The sequence below is a fragment of the Salvelinus sp. IW2-2015 genome, linkage group LG18, assembly GCF_002910315.2.
Source record: "Salvelinus sp. IW2-2015 linkage group LG18, ASM291031v2, whole genome shotgun sequence".
Lineage (NCBI taxonomy): Eukaryota > Metazoa > Chordata > Actinopteri > Salmoniformes > Salmonidae > Salvelinus > Salvelinus sp. IW2-2015.
This window is the reverse complement of record NC_036858.1, coordinates 11,532,553-11,553,405: the sequence shown is the minus strand read 5'-3', so window position 1 is coordinate 11,553,405 and position 20,853 is coordinate 11,532,553. Positions and strand designations below refer to the sequence as shown.

Genomic DNA, 20,853 nt, shown 5'->3' with positions numbered 1-20,853 from the left:
GACACAACTGTCATGTGACAGGTAAAAGGGCTCCACAACAATCCATCCTCTGCAGCCAAATCCAGGTGATCAATCATTTACATCTGTAATTAGGGGTGGGTGTCAAAACAGAAACTGTACACTCGCACAGGGACTCTGTGTGTGCAGTGGGTCTGACTTCAGACTTGGCAAGTGGTAGGTAAACAGGCCTGGTGGCAGAGAGAGAGTGGGAAAGATGAGAAGAAGTTGAAATATGAAGGTCTGTCGGGGACTTTAGTCTTTCTATCTCCAGGACTTGAGCAATTCTACAAGATATCACATGATATAAAAGCATATCTCTCATGTCTATTGTAAGTGGTATTTGATATTTTATTAGGATCCTCATTAGCTGTTGCAAAAGCAGCAGCTACTCTTTCTGTGGTCCACAAAAAACATGAAAAATGACATAATACAGAACATTAATAGACAAGAACAGCTCGAGGACAGAACTACTTCAGTGAATTGATAAAGAGATCAAAGTCTTCAAAGTAATTCGAATTTTACGCCTCTGCATGTACCACAGTGAATAGATTTAACACAGAGAGAGAATGCAAATCCGCTTTCTGATTATTTGGACTTTTGAAAATAATCACAGTTAGTGGGTATCAAAGTGACAAGCCGAAGAAACAGTCTGGAACGTGTTGTGAGTAAGTTATGCATACAAGGATATCTTAATGAACATCTCTGCTAAGAAGTCCCTTAACCTCACTGTTGTCTCCCTACCATTTGTCAAGTGGGTCAACGGGCTCCTTAGCTCCCAACCAGCCTTTCTTTCCACTTCAGGCCTAAACAAGGGATTATATAAAGATACAACAAAGCCCTAGTGTCTGATGATAAACTGCTTTGAATACAATCCCAATAATTGGTTGCAAGTTTGGGGTTTTATGACCCATGATAGTGGTCATTTTAGTTGAATTACACCTTCTCCGAATAGTTGATAAATACATCCAGCAATGTTTTATATTTCCATATGTTTAATATAACTTTTTGCATTTAGTCACATTTTTAAGATGTATTASAATAGGGGCATGATCAGACATTTTCTGAATTGATAATACCAACACCAAATACCAACACAGAGGATGCAAAATTTTACACTAATGCCCTCAACATTCCCCCAAAATCCACCTTTCCCGTGGCAGGAGGTGGGCAGAGGAATGAGGACAAGCCCACGCACAACAATCCAACCACCCACTCACCTGAAGGGGACAGGCGTGGTGCTCCAGGCACTGAGGAGGCAGGGCTATGTGCAGGCTACTGTGACTCATTTGGACTATCCAAACCACCACCTCAGCACCCCAGGGGGTGAGTGGGAGTTTAAAGGCATGTCTAGGACCTGAGATTAGAGTTTCCCATGCAGAGTCTAGTGCCTGCTACTGCGTAGAAGAGAAGGGACAGACAGGGTCCAGTAATGAATGAATGTATTGTCTGCTGAGAGGGAGAAGAAGCCCCTGGGTGGGGCATCACATCAAAGGAGTTTCCACTTTATTGCCTGCACCTTCAGTTTAGGTACTGTGTTCAACTGGACAGAGCAGAGGGCAAGGCAGACACGCTGACCCCTCCGAAGACGTTTCAGCTTCCAGAGATGGACCAGTTCTCCAATAGTGTTTCGCACACTTGTGATGGAAGTTGTTAGTAACAACTCTGCCAACTCTGCCAAGATCCACTCCACCAGAAATATTGTCAGTAGGGAAGTAATGAGCGTCATTAGCAATAGCAAGGGCACCTGAGCTCCAAAAATGATGCACTGTGTTAAACAGAAATAATGCAAACTACTATATTGCCAACTTCCCCTATACATTCATATAAAATATGACAACTGAGTCATTTACATGGCATGCTACCTCCACCCGTTGGAGCCCCCCACTATGCAGACCCAGAGACCCAGCTACAGTCTGCAGCTCAGGTGTGACTGGGAGTCGAGCCGTCAGACACGGTCTGTCCAGTCCCGTCCACTGMGGTCAGTCTTTACAGTGGGGACTGGACTGTAGAATGCACTGACTGATCACTCCTATTCTCTCAGGTGGATCCACGCTGTCCTCAGGGTCATTCTCCCATGATACCCAACCCTGAGTGGGAACACCCCCTGAGCTTTGATCTTAGAGTGGCCAGGTTTGGAGTATGTGGCATTGACGCAGGTAGACGCAGAGAGCCGTACACCTGGACAGTGGAACTAAACGGGGGGGCAGAGTATATCACTTTGGAATGTCAGGAATGTATTAAACAAAACAATATTATAGTATGAAGCACATGGCAGATTTTCAACAATCGTTCCTAGTGTAGACCTGTCGTGAGTTCAGTGGAGCCTTCGACATGACYTCAACATTTTCCAAGCTTCCAGTAACAATAGTGCATTTCTGTTCTTTTCCATGCCATGAAAGTTAACCTGCATCAGAAATAACTGGCTAGCACCAAGGTAGTCCCCCAAACCCCAAAACACAGAGGCACTGAGAAAGCCTCCCCACAGACAACTATATCCCATAGGAGGAGCGACAGAGAAGTTGCGAAGGGAGGAGATYAGGAACAGATGGGAGCCACAGTGTGGTCTGACAGGTCTCTCTGTACTGGATTGCTTTTTCCTGTGGGAACAGTACAGCCTCTGGTTCCCCCTTCCTTCTATCCAGCCCGGTCTTTCTCACCAGCTGGAACTTATGTTCTGCTCAGTCACCGGTTTTTAATGCTATAATCACCCTGCTCCCATGCTCCTCTGCTCCGCTGTCCGCCACGAGGGAGGCACAATGGGTAGCAGCTTGGGCAGACTAATGTTGAATAAGGGCCCAGGCAAACTGGGAGGGTTTCTAAAATCTAAATGATTCCCACACCTGCCGTTCTCACCAAGTCACTATGAATGGCCGTCTGTGACTTCCGCTGGGGAGGAAGGCAGGTAAAGGGTGTGACTGTGGGACTGGGCCTGTTTTTCATGTGAACAAAATCAAACATGGCAGTTTATTTTAAATCGAGACATAACACGGTTGAGCTGTTGAAGGGACTTCTGTATTCAGATTGAGAAGCTTTTACTCTTTAGTAAATGTTTTGATTTTAAAATATGAAAATATACATTATTTCCCTCACAAGTTGTATGTAAATATATAAAGATAAARTACATGACCAAAAGTATGTGGACACCTACTCGTCGAACATCTCATTCCAAAATCATGGGCATTAATATAGAGTTTGGTCCCCTCTTTGCTGCTACAGTATAACAGCCTCCACTCTTCTGGAAAGGCTTTCCACTAGATGTTGGAACATTGCTGCGGGGACTTGCTTCCATTCAGCCATAAGAGCATTAGTGTTCGATGGAGTTGAGGTCAGGGCTCTGTGCAGGCCAGTTGAGTTCTTCCACACCAACCTCGACAAACCATTTCTGTACGGACCTCGCTTTGTTCATTGTCAGAATCACAAGCACAGCTCTTTGGTATGGCTATTCTACTGCCAATGTTTGTCTATGGATATTGCATGGCTGTGTGCTCGATTTTATACACCTGTCAGCAACGGATGTGGCTGAAATAGCCAAATCCACTAATGTCAAGGGGTGTCCACATACTTTTGTATATATAGTTAATAAATATGTCCATCAGAACAATCATTACAAAAGGGAGATACCATGGTAATGCCCTTAATGAAACATCCCACAAAGCCACAACACCAAACCCATAGGAAACCACCAGTAAGTCCTAAGAGAGGGAGAGCAACCAGGCTCCCCAAGTTGCAATTAGCCTTGATGGCTTACCTAGTGGGAGCAAGTGTTGAAATCACTCACAGAAATGATTGTCAGGCAAGCATAATAATCGGCAGAGGGAACCACAAAACAATTACTAATGACTTAGATCTGCCTGTCAGCGATGACAACAGGGGGTTCAATAAGGCAAGCAGGAGGGGAAAACAAAATCAGCACACAGGGGGACAGAGCCACAGCTGGAAAAGTGGCTGGCTGTATATTAAACATTGTAGATAAAACGTGGGGGCAGGTGTGCTCTACCTAGCAACATCAATTGTGGCAAATGAAAACCCCTGCTTCTTTATTCAATCTGGAGGCTCCCAATCCCCAATAGCATATTGAAATCAACAGTAATGCTTATGGAAATAGAGACTTGGAGTCCATTTTGACGTCATAGGTTTTCATTTTTACTACATTGAAACTACATTGAAGTCTGCATGGAAATTCAGTGAACATAACAATCAAAATACATTGTAAAAATCTATTTTACACCACCGATTATTCACCAATCAATATCACGTCTCCAACATGTCCATATAAGGCGCGAGCCGCTGTCGTGGACGTGACCAGGGTCAGTCAATGATGATGTATTTCCTGTGGGTTTGTCCCTTCCAGTCACCCCCGCCTAGTCTGGCTCAGCAGAGATTGGTTGATAATGTGTAGGGCCTGACTACTTCTCATCCTCGCCAGCTGCCTCTTCTGGTCACTTTAACATGGCCCCATTAGTCATCATCTAGTCCCCAGGGCCGGGCTTGAAAAACCCTGCCTGGCAACTGCAAAGTAGTGCCGAATGAAAAGCTCACTACGTGCATGACCTAAAGGGAAAAAAGAGAACATTTTATCTGATTGACTGACTGAGCTTTTGGCAGTTCCCCTCACTGACTGCTGGGCCGGAAAAGAAAGTCACTCTTGTGAAGTTGAGTGTACGGTGTCAGAAATAGCTTCTTAAATCTGTGGCGTTAACAAATAATGTAGACTGAAGTCAGTGGCTCCCTCAGATGGTATTACAGCACTACTGTATGTGCAGTACATCATCCAAGTCATTATTAACTTCTGCGGCATTGTGTGTGTGTGGTTTTTGTGTTTACTGTATGTATGAATGACTACACCTACAACTATTACTATACTATTAGCGTATTCATTTGCTAACGCACCAGTGCACAGTTATGCATCAGCATTTTCAAGACAAGGAAAGACAGCAAAAGGCAAGTAATGACCTGAGGATAGCAATCTAGGGCAACTGAGTCGGAGCGGAGGTTTGGCAGACATGATGAACTGGGTTGATAACCCTAGCAGACTGATTGATCTCCCTCATACCCCGAACATGTTACCTCTGCGTCGGCGGGGTTGGGGCCAGCTACAGTGCTTCAAACGACATCCATATTTCAGTGACAGAGGCTCCAGGGGAGGGACAACCCATTTAGCGGAGAGTGGAGTAAATTAATAATTTGACCAAATATTTAGGAAGAGGTCATCATTTCATGGAGTCTGTGAAGGAAGAAACCACATGTGAAAAATGGTAAGCAAGTTAGGTTGCAAAAACGAATTTTCACCAATTCCAAATAATTTATTGTGTTCGATGTTCCATGATGCTTGTATCTTAACCAAAGTAGATCATTTTAAGATTGTTTTATACATCAGTTGGGGTCTCTACGTTTCAATATAAAGTCCTAAACCGAGCATGAAAGTGCATCCTTTCACTGTGTTAAAAGATGCTTAAAATTATTCAAAGACAGAAAAGTAATTGCGATTGTGTTCAATTGTGTTTTGGAAATAAAGATAAACACGGCTTTAAAAAGGTAGTGGTAATATTTCCTTTTGTAGGCAGCTTAACTTACCCTGTCCCGTGGCTCAATTTATCTCACTCTTCCCTACCTGTAATCTGCTAAAAGCCTGGGAGCACAAGAGGACACAGGGAAGATTTGAAGTCTGAGGAAGTGGTCTGGAATAATCAGGTAGCTAGCAGGGGAGACCATGTCAGTGACTGAGAAGAAAAGACAGAAAAACGGTAAATAGGTGAACCATAGGTGTTAATTGACCAGAGGTTGTCAATGCAAATAGTCCGGGTAGCCATTTGATTAATTGTTCAGCAGTCTGATGGCTTGGGGGTAGAAGCTGTTAAAGAATAAAACACACATCACAGGATGTTAAATGAAATATATCTAACATTTTATTTAGAAAAACTGTTGTGCAACTGTTGCAAGGACTTGATGAAGGGTTGTAATGTGAATGTTTTGCTAATGTTGTCAACCTCACGAACGCAAGGTTGCTAGATCGAATCCCCGAGCTGACAAGGTATAAATCTGTCGGTCTGCCCCTGAACAAGGCAGTTAACCCACTGTTACTAGGAGTCATTGTAAAGAAGAATTTGATCTTAACTGACTTGCCWAGTTAAAAATGTTAATTAAATAAAACATTTAACAGGGAGATGTAGCCTTTACACAACAGCTGGCCGGACCACCAAGTTTTTCTCTAGTGGATGTTTATTCCTTCATTACTACTGATATGTGATTAAGGTAGAAATGTTATATAACTGCCAAAATAACGGAAACCCTTAAGTAAATGAGATATACAAAGTATATTGAAAGCAGGTGCTTACACACAGGTGTGGTTCCTGAGTTAATTAAGCAATTAACATCCAATTATGCGTAGGGTTATGTATAAAAATGCTGAGAAGGACATTATTTTGGATACCATGGCTATGCTCCTATAGGATGACAAGGCTCCCATCCACAGGGCGCTAGTTGTCACTGAATGCTTTGATGAGCATGAAAACAATGTAAACCACATGCCATGGCCGTCTCAGTCACCAGATCAACCCAACTGAACACTTATGGGAGATTCTGGAGCGGTGCCTGAGACTGTGTTTTCCAACATCATAAAAAAAACACAAAATTATGGAATTTCTCATGGAAGAATGGCATTTCTATTCCTCCAATAGAGTTCCGGCTTTGGCTAAGAGTTCCCTTCTGCGAAGGGTGGAGACTTTGCAAACCTGAACTCCCAATTTCTAATACCTATTGACCTAGAACTTAATCACGCTGCTGACCAAATTAGGCACAATTTTAGTTTTGGCTTAACCGAGATTAGACTACTCTAAGGAGTGACTACAATCCACACTTTCATTTTGGTAGAAAAGTCACTGCCAAGAAACGCTTATGTTAGCATTTTTCAGACTATTTTACTCAGCATAGAGTTTGTCTGAAGTTACACATCACACTATTACAACAGTGTGACTGTTTTGGAATACAATTTTCAATATACTTTCTTAAACATCCTCTGTATTGTGTGCTTATTGTCGCCCATGATGAAATTGGGGAGGGGATTGTGGATCTGTCTCCGTCCGTTAGTATGTTAGTACGTTTGTAAGGACAGATGCCGGGGACGAGAAGCGGGTACATGGAGTGAACATTTAATGAATAACGCACATGAAACAGAACAGGAACAGAATACGGACAGCGTCTGGACAGGGGAAACGACAACAATGCTGATACAAGGAACACACAGGGCAGCAGACATAAATAGGGCAGGCAATCAACAAATTAAAGGAGTCCAGGTGAGTCCAATGACGCGCTGCTGCGCGTGATGGTGACCGGTGATGAAGCGCAGGTGCGTGTAACGATGGTGACAGGTGTGCGTAATGCAGGCAGTCTGGCGCCCTCGAGCYCCAGAGAGGGAGAGCAGGCGTGACAACGTTAGTTCGTTTGTACCTTAGTCACACGCGATATCTCAGACAGCACAGGCCCAATTTTGACGAAACTTGGGTGAATGACYRGTCTTYCRATAGAGWTCCGGCATTTACAAAATTATATAACAAGAGTTTGAAAATGTACACTTACCCCGTGTGACCTAAAGTCACACTCCTGACAAGTTTACAAATTTGCCTCAGGGACGCCATGATGAATTTTGARCGATCTGCACAAAACTTGATATGTGGCATCTATGACAAAGGTCTCAACACAATATTTTCCAGACTTGTACCTAAAACAACAGAGCCGTTATTGACCAATAAACATTCACAGGGCGTGGTCTGGCACATACAGTGAACACAGTATTCAGACCCTTTGACTTATTTCACATTTTGTTACAGCCTTATTATAAAAATGATTTAAAAGTTTTTTCCTCATCAATCTACACACAATAACCCATAATAACAAAGCAAAAACAGYGGGAAAAAAGGGGGAAAAAAGACTGAAATATTACATTTACATAAGTATTCAGACCCTTTACTGAGTGCTTTGTTGAAACACCTTTGGCAGTGAGTACAGACTCAAATCTTCTTGGGTAAGAAGATACAAGCTTGGCACATCTGTATTTGGGTAGTTTATCCCATTCTTCTCTGCAGATCCTCTCAAGCTCTGTCAGGTTGGATGGGGAGCGTCACTGCACAGCTATCTCTCCAGAGATGTTCAGTCGGGTTCAAGTCCAGGCTCTGGCTGGGCCACTCAAGGATTTTCAGAGACATGTACCGAAGCCACTCCTGCATTGTCTTGGCTGTGTAATTAGGGTCGTTTTCCTGTTGGAAGGTGAACCTTCGCCCAAGTCTGAGGTCCTGAGCGCTCTGCAGCAGGTTTTCATCAAGGATCTCTCTGTACTTTGCTCCGTTCATCTTTCCCTCGATCCAGACTAATCTCCCAGTCCCTGCCTCTGAAAAACATCTCCAAAGCATGATTCTGCCACCACCGTGCTTCACCGTAGGGATGGTGCCAGGTTTCCTCCAGACGTGACGCTTGGCATTCAGGCCAAAGAGTTCAATCTTCGTTTCATCAGACCAGAGAATCTTGTTTCTCATGGTCTGAGAGTACTTTAGGTACCTTTTGGCAAACTCCAAGTGGGCTGTCATGTGCCCTTTACTGAGGAGTGGCTTCCATCTGGCCACTCTACCATCAAGGCCTGATTGGTGGAGTGCTGCAGAGATGGTTGTCCTTTTGGAAGGTTCTCCCATCTCCACAGAGGAACTCTGGAGGTCTGTCAGAGTGACCATCTGGTTCTTGGTCACCTCCCTGACCAAGGCCCTTCTCCCCCGATTGCTCAGTTTGGCCAGGCAGCCAGCTCTAGGAAGAGTCTTGATGGTTCAAAACTTCTTCCATTTAAGAATGATGGAGGCTACTGTGTTCTTTGGGACCTTCAATGCTGCAGACATTTTTTGGTACCCTTCTCCAGATCTGTGCATCGACACAAACCTGTCTAGGAGCTCTACGGACAATTAATTCGCCTTCATGGCTTGGATTTTGCTCTGACATGCACCTGTCAACTGTGGAACCTTCTGTGGGGCGGCAGGTAGCCTAGTGGTTAGAGTGTTGGGCCAGTAACCAAAAGGTTGCTAGTTTGAATCCCTGAGCTGACAAGGTAAAAATCTGTCATTCTGTCCCTGAACAAGGCAGTTAATCCAATGTTCCTAGGCTGTCATTGTAACTAAGAATTTGTTCTTAACTGACTTGCCTAGTGAAATAATGGATAAAAAAATAAAATAATTGACAGGTGTGTGCCTTTCCAAATAATTTCCAATCAATTGAATTTACCACAGATGGACTCCAACAAGTTGTAGAAATATCTCAAGGATGATCAATGGAAACAGGATGCACCTGAGCTCAATTCCAAGTCTCATAGAAAAGGGTCTGAGTACTTATGTAAATAAGGTATTTCCATTTTTATAAAATCTGTTTTCACTTTCTCATTATAGGGTATTTTGTGTAGATGAGGATTTTTGTTTTGAACCAATTTTATAATAAGGTTGTAACATAACAAAATGTGGAAAAAGGGAAGGGGTCTGAATACTTTCCGAATGCACTGTAAATGCATATAAATCAGTATAGGATATTCGTATTGTAACAAAATGTGGTACACATGTTGCAAACACTGTCGAAACTCAACATATGCAAGAACATCCACATCGACCTCACGGTGGCACTATAACAGGCACATGTTTTATCACTTGATCTGTTTGACCCAGAGTGATGAAATTTGGCACACATGCTCYGGGATATGAGTCACACGATATCTCAGACACCACTGGCCCGATTCTGATGAAACGTGGGTAAATGATGCGTCTTGCCATAGAAATCCGGAATTTACAAAATTACACAAATTTGCCCAAGGCGGGCGTTGCATCATTTGTGGGGGATGACATGTTAACTGTTGCCTTGTTGTTTAACCATTGATATGTTCTCGTGGCCATTTTGAGACCTTAAGGAGCATCAGGTACTGCTGGAATGTCTACCAATGTCATGTCCATCTTTTTGTGAGCAATTACACTGGTCAGTCAAAACATTTATAAAGCATTTATAAAGTATAAATAGCTCACACTTTAGATGAGTCTGCACAAAAATACTTAACTAATGATTAGTAAATGGTTTAAAATGACTTATATTAAACATCTRATGAATGATCTTATGAATCATTGTTAAATACTTTAAAAGTTGTTTACAAATGTGTGAATAACTAGGTTACTAACATTTATTAACGAGGGAGTAATGATTAACAAGTGATGAATAAACTATTTAGTAATCCATTATAAATGCTTTATAACGTGGAGTTATTATAACGTGCTACCAAGGAACTTGTTTCTAGAAAGTTATGGTCACAACGACTTGGTAAAAACACTGATTCTCCCCTTGACATCGTAAGCTAGGACTGAGGTCGACACTTGAATATGATGCATTGCAGCTGTAAATATTCGTGCCATAACAACAGCTCAGACTCGTTTTCTCTTTTTATGCAAATGATTGTTCCATCATTGTCTGCGCTGTCATAATACATTTGAAGACTTGAAGGATAAACTTCAAGTCTAATAAATCTTTCAGTGGAACTGGCTCATTGTCATGCACTGCTCAGCTCGGGGCCCCAAGGGCCTCTAAGGGCCCATATGGCTCAGGTGGCAACCCTCTATTGTCTCCCTCAAAGCTTCAGAGATTTACAAACCCAACTTCTTCTCCTTCCCCTACCACCCCACCACCCTGGCAACCCCCTTGCAGCTACCTAGCTCCAGTGTACCCTACAGTGTACACGCCAGATTGGAATGTGTATAAAGCCCATTTGACAATTACAACAAAACACATCAACAAAAGGAATGGGCCCAGCCCAATTGAGTGGTCTCCACTCCGCAGACAATGCTACTGGCTCACCTCAATGCTTCACCCTGCCCTCCATCTCGGCTCAACCCTTGGCCCCCTGCGAACTCCGGAATGCTCAGGGACACTGAGGGGATAGCGACCTTTCCCCCAACCAGTGTCCCACCTTAGATTTCTCGGGAAGATTATCAGTTGGAATAGGGGGAGTGTCCCAAGCTGCTATCCGTAGCTCCCTTCCAACCCCGTTTGAAAAGATTCCAGTGAGACGTCAAGACAGAAAGACCAGATGCTTGGTTTGAGGGAGGCTCGTCTAGAATTTCATGCCGGATTGCAAAAACTTTGTAGGGTTTTAACTTCTCATTGGTCTAGCTATTATTCAAACGTAAAAACCAGACGACGTGACAGCAGTTTCATATTACTGGGGGTTACGTCTCAAAAACTCAACACAGATTGAGGCCTATACAGGAAGTCTGTACTACACATCAACTCCAGACCGTCAGCAAACATGTCATATGTGATTGATGACTTTATTAGTTGTGCTTCGGGACTCCCCTCTCTTCCAGTTGATTTCCATGAGATGTTATTTGAGTGACGCCCAGAACCAGTATGCCACTCACCTGTGTCTGTCCCAGTGGCATTGGACCATAGCTCTACCCAGGGAGTGCCATCAGGTGTGTTGATCATGATTAAGTGCCAGCCAGACACGCTACCAATCCCTAACATCTGTATGGGTGGTAACAGTGGCCCACCAGCTGGTGACATCACCAATTAAGAAGATGAACAATATTTTATTGGCCCACAGAGTGACAGTGAGCTAGGGAGCATCAACTGTTGGTATGACAAAGACCGACACCAATAGAAATAAGGTCTGAGCATGTGAAAACATATTTACACAAACATATTAATTAATAGGTGTTTGGCTGTGTTAATCGTTTTGGCAAATTGCTAATCGTTTGTTCAATAAAAACAACTGAATTTGGAGAGCAGTACATCATTTTCTATTGGCAAAGGCGAGTCCATTTTAATGCGCTAATAATATTGCATTTCACATTTATATGCTCATACATATGCTCAGCTTCTACCTTCCAAGCCATAAGACTGCTGAACAATTAATCAAATGGCCACCCGGACTATTTGCATTGATCCCCCTCCGCCTCTTTGATTTTACACTGCTGCTACTCGCTGTTTATTATCCATGCATAGTCACTTTACCCCTACCTACATGTACAAATTAGCTTGACTAACCTGTCCCTTGCCCTGGTTTTATTGTGTAACTTTAGTATTTAATTTTTTTATTTAGTTTATTTAGTAAATATTTTCTTAGCATTTCACGGTAAGGTCTACACCTGCTGCATTCGGTGCGTGTGACAAATACAATTTGATTTGATTTGAAATCCTTTCTTGAATACTGTTGCCAAGACATTTCTTCTACTGTATTGATAGAAGATGTGATTATGAATGGTACGTGTTTTGATGGGTTTTGTTAATATCCAATAAAATCATTTTTTATATTATAAATATGAACACATTCCTCTTAGGAGAACATAAGACACGAACATGAGACACACCGTCTTRGCAAACGAAAGTCTCTGTGCTACAAACAAGTGGAGCAGTCCACCATAATGTAGGTAATATAATATTTAGCAGACGCTTGTATCAAAAGCAACTTGTAGTCATTCATTTGACAGGTCCCGGGAATCGAACCCATTATCTTGGTGTTACAAGCGCCATGCTCTACCAACTGATCCACAAATGCCTACAGGTGCAGAACACAACATATTCTAAGAATTACACTTACCATTGTAACCATCGTAACGTCTAAAAACCACGTCACAATGGGAAAAACAAAAAAGAACAACCAAAGTGACAACAAAGAATGCCAGCCGTGCGCACAAACACGCAGGAAATGAAGCAGTCTGCATGTGCAGCGTTTGGGTGTAACTCCAACAGACCAGACCGAAACCAAACGAAAAACTTAACATTTCCGCAATTAAGGGTTTTCAATGGCAGAAAGTTTCAAATTCCAAGCCAAAGATAAAAGAGGAATATGTGGAAAACACACTCCTGATAACCAGGGTGAACAACCATTATTCTAAAATGTTACCAGATGCTTCAATAGCACGGTCACTGAGAGAGGTTATCGTATCTTTGCACTTTATTTTCAGCTTATCTACCCCATGCTCCATTGCCTTCAATGGCCAAGTAAATCAATATTAAACCCAACTGATTTTGGCTTTATTATCTCATACTTTTAATATTTGAATTAAAATTCCAACTATTTTGGATACTATGCATTTTGCTGGTGGGGGAATCCTAGACTCTCATTTAACCTTGTGTTGCTCTAGTTCAATATTTGAGAAGAGTAATCTCCGATCCCAGTTCACTCTATTTCCATTGTAAACAGACTGGCAATGTGGCCGAGGCTCTCTATCTGCCTAGAGGAGAAACTACTGTACCTCCCTTTGTTTACATGCCTAACAAATGGATGCTCAACATGACAATCACACTGTATTGCTCGAGACTTTGCAAGAGGGTCTTTCTTCCGCGCCGTCGCTTTATTTGCAAATGCATACAGCAAACTGACAGTGGTGAAAAGGTTTAAACAACTCAAGTAAAGACAGGGTAATGACCATCTATGTTCTTCCCGTGGGAGAAGCTGGTCACTCACAGTTGAATGGGGGCCACATGTGACTGACCTATCTGGGGATCTTGTTTGTATCAAGCTGAGTGACAGTTGGGTGGGGGCCCGGGGCAGGGGAATAACAGAGTAATAACAGGGTAATAACTGGCCTAAAGCCCCCGGTCCTTCACCCCTCCATCACTCAAAACTCCCCAAATCACACCAAGGCATCCAGAGGCCCCATGTCTTAATCCATCAGGAAAGAGGACTAATGAATGAACAAGGGATGGGTTTGAATAAAAAGTAATTTTTCAATCGACCAAGCTTGAGAGGGGGATAGTGATAGATTTTTCTCTTCTACCTCCCGGTGCATAATCTAAAACTGAATTTAGAAGATTTGACCAATGTCGATATTAAACGCTCAAAACAATAGGATTCCTGTAGTTTTAGCTGTCAGTTACCAGTCAATGCCACAATCCCGTGTAAAAACACTTGAATTATTCATGTGGACAAGAAAGACTTTGCCGGGGTATTTAGTTGCTTGTCCACTGGAGAGCCGGGCTCGTGAACCACTACTGTAATACTTAACTAAGTATTTAAACAGGCCATACAGTGTCTCTCCTTACACATGACCTACAGCTGTACATAGACAACATGACACTGTGGACAGGGATCTGGATTTAAAGGTGTATGGAGAGGGGCATTTTCCTGTGGTGTGGTAGCTATGTTTATATCAGTGGAGGCTGGTGGGATAAGATATAGGAGGACGGGCTCATTGTAATGGATGGAATGGTACGGGGCGGCAGGTAGCCTAGTGGTTAGAGTGTTGTGCCAGTAACCGAAAGGTTGCTAGATCGAATCCCAGAGCTGACAAGGTAAAAATCTGTAAAAATCTGTTGTTCTGCCCCTGAACAAGGCAGTGAACCCACTGTTCCTAGGCTCTCATTGTAAATAAGAATTTGTTCTTAACTGACTTGCCTAGTTAAATAAAAAAAGTACCAAATACAGCCATTAAAATGAGCCTGTCCTCCTATAGCTCCTCCACCAGCCTCCTCTGGTTAATATGCATACAATGGTTAGAGAATAACTCAGCACATCCTTTGATTAAATATTAAGAAAACATTGTTAATGCATAGTATGTTTTTCCCGTGTCTCTTTAAAATAAGTAAACGAAACTGCATCATGAGAAACATATTTATGGAATGTTTTGGGAGGTGGCAGGATCCAAGCCACTGTGACCACCCTCATAAAGACATGATTTATTATGAACAAGAGTGTCAAAATCATTTTGGCAGAACTGCAAATCTCCAGTTTTTATGTTGCATATTGGGAAAACAAAAACCCTGACCAAAAGGGATGACAAGATTGAATGCAGCTGCATTTTTTATGACCTGCCTCGTTGCATTTATATTTCTATTTAGGTCATAAAGCAGACACTCTTATCCTGAGCGACTTACAGTCTGTGCATTCATCTGTTGCCTAAACAGCATCAATTCCTTGCTTTAATGTGATGGTCTATTGTCTATTTTCTCCAAAGCTAGTTATTCTTGAAGATGTAGGGACTAGGAAGGAAGATGTAGGATGGTTGCTGCTCTGCTACAGATGTAGGATCTTAATTTGAGGCAGTTTTCTACAGCAGGAAAAAAATTCTGCAGCAACAGGAAATGTGAATTGCTATGTGGATTATAGTTAATGGACATTTTTGTATGGGTTGATAGATTTTTCAAAGTGATTACAAACTTCGGAAGACTTTTTAAACCTCAAATACACTACAAGTTAAAGTTTTCCTGCAACAGGGTGATCAAAATTAAGATCCTACATCTGTAGGTAGGGAGGGAGGAAACCCATTCCATCAGGTCAGTGTTAGCTGCTAGCTAGGCGGGTGGGCTCGAGGTGTCTGACGATTACCAGAAGCCTGCCTGACAGAAGCCGTGGCTTCTCTACTGACACACACGTGTCACCAACAACACAAGATAGGAGAGAGCACACAGGAGGCATACAAAAAGAACAAGCATTAGACAGATCTGGTTTGAGTAATAGTTTGAAAAATAAATGGAAAAAGAGCACATTATCTAAGGGGTTCCAGAAATATGAGAAAATTCAAAGAGGAAGAAAATGACTAATATAGATCTACGCAGAAACTAAAGTTAAATCAGCAAGATGTACTTTAACAGCCAGAAAAGGGCCATCAATACAATGCAAATGAAGGATGGACAACCAAGCACCATAGATTCTCCAGTGTCCTGATTGGTCCAGTGAGTGGGAGATCTCTAATTGTCCCGATCAAATGTCCATAGCACCGCTAACACTCTAAGACTAAACAGAGCCGTGCATACGTTCAATGCAGACCCCATTCGTTAATCRTCAAGTGGCTTCCTACTCCAATCAAACCTCTGTAAATCAGGCAAACATGGCCGCCACCACCTCGCTGCTTTATTTCAAACCCCTCCACCGTCTCTGACCACAAATAGGCCCAAATACTTACTGCTTCCTTAAGCGCTCTAACTAAATTCACTGATACTCCCCAGCAATGGACATTTGTTTGTTTATCTCCTTGTCTTCCTGTGCAGCCACATCTACATGTGATCTGCAGAGATTTCAATTCATTTTGAAGAAAATGTTTGATATCAGCGTTTGGACGTTTCGTTTTGGAGTTTGGGACGTTTATGAAAATCGTCAGAGCTCACCCTCGTTCTCCCATAAGCCATAGGCCATGTTTCAAATTTCAGACAATGACTGAAAAGGAATTTCAATTCACCTGTTTCAGTGTTTTCTGGGTTAGAACACATTCCCAAAGGTAATTTCTTTTGTCAGCAAACTGATAAAATTGATAGCAGAAGTGCACAATAATACAAACTTCTCTCCCAAGAGCCACCCCAGATAGTGAGTCGAGTCCACATGAAGTAAGTGGAAGACAGTGGAGGTGACAGGGGAGACTCTCTCTCTTTGGTAGCATGTGGTAACAATCCGAGGGAAAGAAGCGAGAGGGTCTGCCTGGCCAGTGGTAATTAGAATACAGTCGTCATGTTCATGTTTCTTTTAATAGCTCCACATTGCCCTGTTTGGACTAAAAATAAACAGGCAATTAGGGGGCGGCGAGGAAGCCTGTGATTTTAGGGGTCCAACCTTTGACCTTTGGGTAAGAGCCCCATAGAGGTGTCCGTGTGGACCACCTGCCCCCAACTAGGACCCAGTCGCAGGGGAATGGATCCATGTTGTGTTTACGCTAGGGGTCAAGGCATAGTAAGGAAAGCTATCGCAAGTTTCTATTCATATCTAAAGATCGAAACGTCCCACTGGGCACAGACGTCAGTTCAATGTCTAGTTTTGATTTACATTTGGTTGAGTTGTCAACTAACATGAAATGAAAAAAAAATGTCCCCTGTCATTTGATTAAGGTTAAAAGTTGGGTGAAAAAAATAAAAATCCCTCACGTTTATGACTTTTTTCAAATCCAATCAGTTTCCCACGTTGATTCAACGTCATCACATAGATTTTTMGGGTTGAAATGACGTGGAAACAACGTTGATTCAACCATTTTTTGCCCAGTGGGGGTAGTATACMTGGAAATAATTTACCTCAAGGTGCATTGCTGGAACCTTCAGAGTTTGCAGGAGGCCTTTGCAGTTGGCTGGGAAGGAACATAGGTGCCTTGGTGGTTTGCCATGAAATATKATCTTCCAAATAAGAAATGTGTTTCCTGAACTTTTTGGTGCGTCTCCAACAGCATATCAAGTTGCATGAAAAACACGGTAGGAAAATTAGACATTTTTCATATAGTAAGGTTGCATTAGGAACCGAAAACCTTCAAGTTATAACTCTGAGACATTCAATTCCCCAATTCCCAGCCCCACCCCAAAAAGCGTACTTTTGCTAAATTACCCTCCTTGTCTGGCTGGAATTTGCAGCCAAATTCATCTTGAATCTATTCCACTGAGCTGGCCAGTGGTCCGGCACAGATGTTCAAATAAGCCCAAGAACAACAAGGAGATCCTTTCACACCTGGCAACTCTCAATACAGAACGTGGCACCAAAAAACGTGCAAGGTTGTCCTAGATTGACCTCTCACCTCTGGGGATGTCAATGTATCCGTCCACCAATCATGGGACTCAACGCTGCCCTTGGATTTGCCTGGCCCAGACACAAAGACAAATGATTCTATCAGATGAAATGTTATTTAATGGCAGGGACCAAATGTGGGCCTTGCTGGAAAGAAAGCCATATGTGCATTTTTCTGATCATTATGAGATACATTTTTTGCCAATCTTTGAATGGAGGGTTAAGCTCCGGCGAAGCAGGGCCAACATGAGGAAATAGTGTTGTTTGTTGGTCCAGGAACCAAATGTTATATTTCATATTGTCAGTGTTGCCTGACCACAAACTCAATGGAGTCAGAGCATGTAACAGAATTGTTCATTTACAACGTGAATTCCKCCGTAACCTAGAAAGACAATAAATTATATAATGTCATGTGGCACATGAAGCGGATTATGAGCAATATGTTCTGACCTCAGGCCTKCAGAAGAACTAGCAAGAGCAAAACCACATATCCAAAATGCATAGCTATTTTCAACTCGGAGAGCTTGGCGCAAGCCACAGCAAAGGCCGTTGGAGCCCTCATCCAACCCAACACAAAGAGGTTTTCATGTAGCTGAGGCTAGCTGAGGCTTCAAAGGAGCACCAAGGTCAAGTTCTGTATTTATAGTTCTGGATGAACTAAATCTAGTAGACACCTTCTTGCCAGACTGGTATTGTTAGGACTATGCACTCAGCAAGTAGAGATAATTGTGTGTCTTAATTACAAAAAGCTCAGGTACCCGTCTCACCCCCCCACACACACACACCCAAACACACACCCCCACCCGGACACACACACACACACCCACACACCCACCACCGATCTTACCTATGATCACCCAGGCATAGCCCAATTATTCGGGGAAGGGGCTGAGGGTTACAGGAGGTTACAGGGGGAACCTGCATCCTGGGCATGGGGTGACATGTTCACTCACTCGCCCCCGTGTGTGGACCCTGTCCATTGACTCTCTGAAGACTAGCAGACCCCCATGCCACTTATTAAACGTTTGTTCTTCCTGGCATGCCCCAATTGAGGATAATTGTCTCTTTTAGATCCTAGGGCTCTGTGATCTCCCATCCATTGAGCCTGAAGGAGGCAACAAGTCTYTTTGGGGAGCAGGGTTGGATAGTGTTAGATTAATAAAGACACAAAGAGTACAGATTAAAAGCTGTCAATTTAGACTTGATTTAGTAATGTCAATATGTTGATCTAATGTCAGAGGTCAAGGTTAAACTAGAGAGTTTAGAGTTGGGAGTTTCATTATGTAGTCTCAGTCACTGACTGACAGTGCAACATCTGACAGTCCAACATCAGCGGGTTCAACAGAGTTCAGCTCATTCAGATCATAGCATATTTCACGTCATTGAAGTTCAAACGATAGTATGCTAAATATGCTCTTGTCAAACACACACACAAACACATACACACACACACAGTGGGAATGGCTTGTGTTAAAATTTACATCCAGCCTGGTTGACGTTAGTGAGCTAGAGACGAGAGGGTTCCCTTTCTGCATTTCCTCTCCCCATCCTCCTCCACACCTGCCACTGGACAGATAATAGACTCCCAACGAGAGTCAGTTAACCCGCCAGCTGTGGGCTGCACCACCAATCAGAGAATTAGCCAAGGTACTTTAAACCTACTGACATCAGCACACTGTAACACCCTGTAACAGAATGTAGAAGTCCCAAACAAACAGATGGATTTATGTCTGAAGTATATACTGTCAACCATGAAACCCTGCATTAGCATGGGCTCCTCCGCCTCACAAATCCACTGTATTTGGAGAGACAGGGACAGTCCACGCATAATGTGTCAAGTGTTGACTCCTGATGCCATGCCATACTTTTTGACTCCACTAACCGATCACAGCACGCACGCACGCACACGCGCAAACACACACACACACATCCCCCCAACACCCCCATACTGAATTGTCCGTGCCCGTTGGTCGGTCGTGCCTCATGTGGGGACAATGTGTTGCTGTGCTGTGGTGGAAGTCTGTAAAAGGAGGAAGTGGAGGAAGTGGAGGAAGAGCGGGAGGGAGGGCTGCTGTAGCCTGGAGGAGGCCGACTCAGACCCAGGGAGGGGAGGAGGGGGGGCGAGGAATGTTTATCCTGTCCACCGCCTTTCATCTCTTACTGTTAATCACTTCCCGCACACTGTACATGAACTGCAGCACCATGCCACAGGGGAGAGGAAGGAGGAGGGGCGGCCATCTTAGAATCTCACTATACTGCCCCCGTATGAGGACGGTAAGAGGGGAACTCAGTGGGATCACGATGACGACAGGAGGTGTGGCTGTATCTAAATAGTGCTCTGGTGGTTCTCCATCTGGGCTTGGGCTTGTTGAGAGATTTCATTCAGCTTCATTGTGATTATAGTCCACCTGTATACAATTAATGAATAATTGCATGTGTAGTATGTAMATAAATCCAAAGAAGCTTTCTTTGGCTGACAAGGAGGACACTGACTTACAATAAACCAGCTTGTAGTAACTTATGAGAGCTTACAGTAATGTGCATCTACCATGCCCTATGGGACTGGTTCCCACCATAGCTGGCTTGTTGTGGCTTTATAATTGAAAAATTCTGTCAATGTTACAAAAGTCTTGTTGCCTCACAAAGGATTGGAGTTTTCAGCCGACCCCCACCAAGAATCCACACTGACACACAGACACACTGCCCCACACAGGATGTCCAAGACCAATGGCACTACCCAAATTGCCACAAGCATATGAGAGCACTTACGCAGGGTAGGAACCYCTCGGTGAGACTACCCCACACCTGGCAGATGAAATGGGGGCTAGAGCTAAGGCCTTTTGGGGTTAAATGAACAGACCATGTCCCTCACCCCCAGACACAATCCCAGTTTAGTCGCTGTTATCGCGGTGCCAGCCAAAGGCCATGGAAGAACAGAGCTGACATGACACGCTGACTTATGTTGACTCCTTGCCAGGAACAACAAAGGCAGTCCATCACCATTGCCACGCCCCATACCACACAGGCTGGCGTTGGCAGTTGGCAAATGGCAAGCCTGTTGTGTGCCTGTTGGGGGGGGGATGGGCGATGAGAGCTAAAGAAAACCGCTTTTGTCTCCACGTGATTAACCTGAATTGTTGTGGATGTGTTTATTTTCATGGTAACGTTTACATGGGCCTATTGGGATGGGAACTATTGAGCTGAATGTTCACAGCAATATCTGCCTCAAAACTAACCCGAGACAGACTTGGGAGTGAAACTTTGGAATGCTCTGTAAATCAATATTTGGAGATCGGTTGAAAGGGTTACAACAGGCAAAAGGTGTGTGCATGTGTGTGTGTGTGTGTGCCTCCATGCCTGCGTGTGTT

The 20,853-nt window shown here is 43.3% G+C and overlaps 1 long non-coding RNA gene across 3 annotated transcripts; it reads right to left on the bottom strand.

Annotated features, from left to right (window-relative positions):
* Positions 1-325: 325 nt before the first annotated feature.
* Positions 326-12,903, bottom strand: LOC111977618 (uncharacterized). Of its 3 annotated transcripts, none has more exons than XR_011481405.1 (3): positions 12,605-12,903; positions 4,954-5,720; positions 326-4,551 (listed from the first exon to the last, which is right to left on the bottom strand). It is a non-coding gene; the product is annotated as an uncharacterized lncRNA (long non-coding RNA). The 3 variants fall into 3 exon arrangements; XR_002879065.2 differs by having other exon boundaries at positions 326-5,224; positions 5,575-5,720; positions 12,605-12,899; XR_011481404.1 differs by having other exon boundaries at positions 326-5,720.
* Positions 12,904-20,853: the final 7,950 nt, after the last annotated feature.